Source organism: Sinocyclocheilus anshuiensis, unplaced genomic scaffold (genome assembly GCF_001515605.1).
Source record: "Sinocyclocheilus anshuiensis isolate Anshui unplaced genomic scaffold, SAMN03320099.WGS_v1.1 scaffold145, whole genome shotgun sequence".
NCBI lineage: Eukaryota > Metazoa > Chordata > Actinopteri > Cypriniformes > Cyprinidae > Sinocyclocheilus > Sinocyclocheilus anshuiensis.
In genome coordinates, this window is record NW_015537973.1 from 700,687 (window position 1) to 707,721 (window position 7,035).

A 7,035-nucleotide genomic window follows, 5' to 3' on the forward strand; every position below is an offset into this window, starting at 1 on the left:
GACTCCACAAGTGGAAAATATTAAACTTGCTCAAAGGGTATAATTCATTCTACTAATGGGTCAGTGGTTAAATACCACACATTTAGTTTCCGACATAAAGAAAAGCATGCACACGCATCATTTGTGTGTGTGTGTGTGTGTGTGTGTCGCGCCAGTGTATCTACAATTCATCCCTTTTTTATCTCCACCACGTGCCAATTGGCTGGTTCCTAATGGCCTTTCCTTTGAATACTCTGTAAGCAAAAGGAAGTTGCTCTCGCCCTTACGTGGCCTCCCAGAGCCTGATATAGATATCATTTTATTCTGGTGATGTGCCTGTGTCAAATATTCTACCTCAGGGGTATTCCTTCCCACAGAAGAAGAAATTGAAATTCAAAAGATTTCCCACCTCCAAAAGGTTGAACAGAGCATGTAAGAGAGAGCGAGAGAGAGAGAGAGGGAGATGCCCAGCGGGAGAACTGTCATGCGGAGAAAGATGGTGCCCAACATTTAGTTATTCATTCCTATCTATTTTCCCCCACAAAATTAGAGCTATTTGCCAGCCGCCGTCCGTCTCATGTTACTGCAAGGGACATTTTTCCCCACCTTTAGCTTCTGCCCCTTAAATTCAGCCTATATTATCTGCATGCGGTTTTGATATCATGAAAACTGTCTTTATGGAAAATACCATCTCATGCAATCTAGTTTATGTTTATTATGCTGAGCAAATAGTAATTTGGGTTCAGCAGAAGTCATAGCTCTGTTGTTTTTACAAACACGGACGGATAACGCAGAAAGGAAAAGTCTAGTTAATGTGGATTTTGATGTACACAATTGAGCATTTAGTTTGATGGATTTTATGTTAGACATTTTTCATACTATGAAGATGTTTCAGAAGCCAATATATGACAATGCTAACAGCTCATTTACATCTGAGTTCCGAATTGTTGCACACTGGACAGTCTAATTTGTCATTTCAGGCAAGTTGGGGATAATATAATAGAGTGTATTTCCCTTGGGACAAACTTCACTAATTCAAAACACAAATAAGCAGTTAAATCTCTTTCTTGTGAAGCCGTAATGAATCACATTGCATTGCAGCCCTATATATTAAGAGTATTTATAAAGCAGTTTTGTTTTGAAGGACCAGTCATTGTCAGGTGTTGGCGGCTCTTTAGCACTTTTTTTGAGTCATTAAAACAAAACTGCCTAAACTAGCTTCTCACATAATAGTGCCAGTCTCTGTTCTAGAGGCACCTACTGTACAGTAAGAGATGCGCAGTTGTTGGTTAAAAACAGCCAGCAACATTAATCAAAACCACATTAATAAGTAAACTGAAGGATTTAAGTGTAATTCAATGGACTGAAACACTTATGAAATGAACAGCTTTTATTTTGCCGGTACTCACAATCAATAGGCAGCCAACAACGCAATAACGTTCCATGTTTCGTTTGCACAGGGATTTTCACAATTAGGGTGACATGGATAACATGCATTTTTCAATTGAACATTCCCATTTTCTCACTAGGGACCCTTAGAAACCTAACCTCTTGATTTCGGCAGACTGGATCAGAAGGTTGCCGGTGACCTCAGGCTAAGCCTGAAGCCAGACACTTGCCTAAATGGTAACACATTCTCCTTGTTTAAAAAAAACCCTTTATCAGCTAAATTAATGTTAATACGGCACTCCAAAGCAAACTTTTGGGGACAATGTTGAAGTCCTCAGAACACGGTCTCTGTGTGTTCTGTGGTGCTGGTACTATCCAAATTCAAGTTGTTTGGTCATCCTAATGTGCAGAATTATTGTATGTTTTTGCTTTAACAGCATAAGTTTGTCTTTAAAAAATTAATTTTGGATGATTTACTGTAGGCTGGTTCCAGGGTGTTACCTTTTTCTTCACCATCCTATAATTCTAGAACAAGGGCCCATGTCTTGCAAAGTCAGCACATAACGCAGAAACCTTAAATGGCTGATCTGACCTTCACAAAAACACAACTTGAGTTGTTTCCAACAGAGATAAAAGAGAAAAGTCTGCATTTTTGATGTTTTGATTTGGTGTTTTTTCTTTGATGGGCGGCTATGTTAAAGTCCCACAAGACAATTTCGATTGTACTCAAGTCTGCTCTTTGACAGCCAAGGACGTATGATCTCTTTTGAAGCTGTCTAATGTATCTTTTTCCTGTGTACTTTCCTTGCTGAGTGGTGGATGTTTATCACAGTTATAAATCTTTTGAGAACCGAAGTGGACTTTGGCTGAATTTTCCCTCCTCCATGTTCAGGATTGACGTTTCTGGCTGATTGAATGCATTGTTCCTCTATGTAATTTATAGACCTGGTGCTAAATTGACCCCACTATAGGGGTAATAAGTCTGAAACACCAAAAGTTTTGCTTTTAATTTCAAGCACAAAACTTTTGGTGCCACAAAATTCAGGAAAGAATAAAATATATGATATAATATAGGCTATACAGCAAACCAGCTAAAACTATTCATCTTTCATCTTTAGGTTTTAATATGCATATTTGACTGATTCGAATGTCTCATAAAAACGTAAACATTTATTTACTTACTGCACTTATCTGTATTCGGTGAGGCATTTAAACTACTCAAATATGCACATTAAAACCTTATGGTTAATGATAAATATTTTAATTCATTTTATTGTTTTGCTAACTACAGTATTATACAGTATACAGTATTATAGTTCTATCTTCTATAATCTACTACTACTATCTATAATACTTCTATAATCTATAAACCAATTATAAAATCTAAAGTTACCCAGAGAAGTATTTTGCCGAGATTATGATCTCTGGTCACGTGATGCGCACTGTTACTCCGCTCTCCCCCTGTCTGAGGACCATTGCTATGCTGTCTAAAACTCAGTCGGGAGATTTATTTTCGATTGAAGCTAAACCTGGGTGTTCTTTTCCAGAGGGCTCTGGAGGGCTCTCACGCTGTCCTTTTCCTTATCACTGCACATGCAGGCGGCAGCAGCATCCATTTGAACGGCAACTGTCTGGTTTATCCTCAGCTTTCATCTCTCATGGTAGACCTGTGCTCAAAGAACTGCAGCAGCAGCACCGATTCAGCCCACTCGCCTCATCTCGGAGGCACAGATGCTGTGCTGTCAGGAAAATCAAATCTCTGTCATATATTGTTAATGGCATGTGCATTTAATTTCATGTTGTTGATTGACACTTTTTTAATCAGCTTGCCTCAGTGTTCTCCAGTTCCTACTCGGTCCGAAATATCACCAAAATCTAGATCTGTGTTTTCGTGAATGAAGGAAAGCACAGACTAGGCCCTTTAGAGTTGTGCCGGCAGTATAGATGGGAATTTTAGATATCTGCCGTGAAGCATTGTTTCGGTTAACAAGCGTAAGAGGAAATCCTTGTTCCCAGTCAAGAGGGATTAAGTAGGGCTCCATTCTCTCTGCTCTCAGCAGTCATTTTCTCTGTTCGGCGTGGAGAACATGGGGATGTGAATAGACCTCAGCCATGTACACTGGAAACGTTACACCTGCTAGAAAGGTTACGGAATGAACGGCTGTGCAGAACAGTCATGGAATCACTCAGCCCTCCAGATTTTTTAAGTTTGTGTGAGGTCTTGCATCCATTAACATTTCTTTTTTATTGATGTTAACACTTTAGTTACTACACTGGCACACTCCCTATTAAATATATTTAATATTATAATATATATATTAATATATAATATGATAACTTCTATAATTTCTTCTATCCGGGCAAATGAATGTTATGAAATCGTTTAGCCCTTTGTAAAATGATTTATGAATTTGTACAGTCTGTCAAGGCCTATTTCCACTTCAAAGGGCCATCTAATGAACAAAGTTTGTGTTTCGCCTTGGGTCCCCTTGATGATTTTCTGATATATGAATCAAAGTGTTACTGAATTTTGACATAGTTTAATGTATTGTTTATATTTAAGTACATTTCTTGGACATTTTAGATGCCTACTCTTGCTTAAACTATCTGCATATTTATTTCTCTGCATAGCCATTAATTCCATACTGCTTGTGACAGTCTAAAACGTGATATTTGGTTACTGTTTTTGTGAAAATGATTTTATCCCTCGTGTTGCACTGCAACAATATAATATACATATATTAAAGCTTCCGTTAAAAGTAAATCAGCCTAGAAAGATTAATATTGCAACAAAAGTAGTATTAATATTGAAATATCCTGAAGTTATTTATACTACAATTGATAACTGAGGTGAATGACACTGGTTGGGCTTTTAAGAAACCAGAGAGGGTCTCTGCTGTGTGATATCCGTCCTTTTTTTTACCTACATAACTTGAGTGTGTGAGGCTTCTGGTATCATTCACTTCTAGTTATTTTAGCTGTGCAAAAAAAAACAAAACAAAAAAAAACAGTCAATAATGCTGCTTTATATTGCATTTGTAATCGTATTATTTTATTATCATAATCATAAATGCACTGGTTTGTAGCGCAAATATTCTTCTAGTTATTTACCTATAGCGCCCACACTCACAAAAAAATAGCATAATTGAAAAATAAAGTGGATGAAAAGTGCTTTGATACCATGTTGGAATTAACATAATTACAAGATTCCAGCTTGTAAAAAATGTTCACATCCTTGTAAAACTCAGAATTACAACTTGTAAAGTTGTACCACCTGACCACCGCAACAGTGTGGTGGATAAGAAAGTGGATGAAAAGTGTGTTGACCCCATGTCAGAATGAATGTAATTATGAGATTCTGACTTGTAAAATTTTTTGACATCTTTTAAAGCTCATAATTGCAACTTGTAAAGTTGTACCACCTGACAGCTGCAACAGTGTGGTGGATTAAAAAGTGTATGGAAAGTACATTGACACCATGTCATAATTACTGTAATTACAAGATTCTGACTTGTAAAAAGTGTTCATGTCTTTGTAAAACTCGTAATTAAAAACTCGTAACTTGTACACCTGAGCAATGAAACACCAAGTGGAAACATACAGTGACTTCAGCAGTGAAATGTAGTTAAAGGGATAGTTCACCCAAAACTGAAAATGATGTCATTAATTTCTCACCCTCGTGTCATTCCAAACCCGTAAGACCTTCATTCATCTTTAGAACACAAATTAAGATATTTTTTATGAAATCCGAGAGCTTTCTGGCCCTGCATAGACAGCAACAGAACTGACACGTTCAAGGACAAGAAAGGTAGTAAGGACATCACTAAAATAGTCCATGTGACATCAGTGGTTCAACCTTAATACATAACCTCATAAATAATCTTCAACCTTGTTATTTTTGTTTTCTTTGCATGCAAAAAGTATTCTCATAGCCGATGTCACATGGGCTATTTTAACGATGTCCTTACTACCTTTTTGGGCCTTAAACATGTTAGTTGTGTTGCTGTCTATATAGGGTCAGAAAGCTCTTGGATTTCATCCAAAATATCTTACTTTGTGTCCCAAAGATGAATGAAGGTCTTATAGGTTTGGAACGAAGGGTGAGTAATTAATAACAGAATTTTCATCTTTGGGTGAACTATCCCTATAAGCATTTATTTTGTAATATTTCTGTTTATCAATTCCTTTCATTTAATGTTATTACCTATTGTCTTAAGGCAAGAATAAACCGAAAATAAAACAAAAACATACAAAATTAATGTAGCAAACACAGAGTTGAATAGCTAGAGTAGTACATGTAGTATAGATAATTAATAAGGCATTTGTGTAATGACTGGTACTTGATGTATTGTGGTTTTGTCCATTGATGGCTTGAAATTCCACAAATTAATTTTGCCGTTAACATTGTTGCCATAGAAACACATTCCTAGTCTGAGGATATGAACATCTGCAAGTAGAACATCCGGGTTGCCATGTACTGTAGTAATTACTGTAATTACAAATTGCAGTGAACACAGTAAGAGGGATTAAGCAGACAGGGTCCCTATGCAGATGTCAAAGTAGTACCAGTTTTATTAAGTGATGTTTCAACATACCCTTATTTCCTATGCAATGCCAATGAAACTGAATATGTACTGTACGCTCCCCTCAGATAGGAATCTCACTTAGGATGGCAGAATATCCTGTGAAGTTCAATTTGCAGGGAATGCACCTATACCGTGCAGCAATTATTGCATCCTTTATAATGTTTATCAGACAGATTTCAGTGTGTGTGTGTGTGTTTATGCACAAAAAGCTGTCTGTGTTTTTACTCATAACTTTTTCCCCTAAAATCCTTCAAACGCACAGTCTTCCTCAGGCAAACAATTCATCTGTTTCTCCTCAGATGAACACTCATTTGTCACATTTCACAATTAGCTGCAGGCATGGCATTTAGCTCATTGCGTTGTGATTAGAATAACTCATTGTGCTTGTCCTCCACAGCATCTGCACACATGACTGCAGAATATTAGCATGCCCATTATTTGTCACTTCATCTGTTTAAACTGATGCTGAATACATTTGATGGAAACTATATTTGTGCTGTGATTTGTGTGTGGCTGTCATCCAGTATTCATCCCAGCCATTTATTTATGTCACTTGCTTTATGGTGCATTAATTTTGCGTGCAAGACAGTTCACTTGGGGATCTTGGGTAGGCTGGTTGATGGGTTGGACTAATTAATAATTTTTTTAAGGGACGCACAGTAGACAGTAAAACTCAGAGTTACAGAGTAGAATAAAAACAAAAGCTCATACCCAAAGGCCTATAAAGTCAAATCCTGTAACATGACAGTTACAGCCTTAACTGAATGTAAGACCTTGGCATTTTACCCCCAATTTTCTCCGGGGGTAATGCAGTAGCAGACCCTTTGGTTTGACCTTAGAGCTAACAACACTCCCTGTGAACATGTATTTGTGGCTTTGAGAGGCTGACTAAACCGACTGTTGCAAATAGTAGTGAGTTGTCACACATCCAGTGTTAGAAATTACTCATGAGTAAATGATCAAGTCCAGCTGATGCATATTTCACAGTGTCATATGTTGATCTCTTAGCACCTTTCAGTTCAGTTTTAGTTCAGTCTTGCATGAGTCACTGTCTAGAGATTCTTTTTTTTTTTTTTTTGAA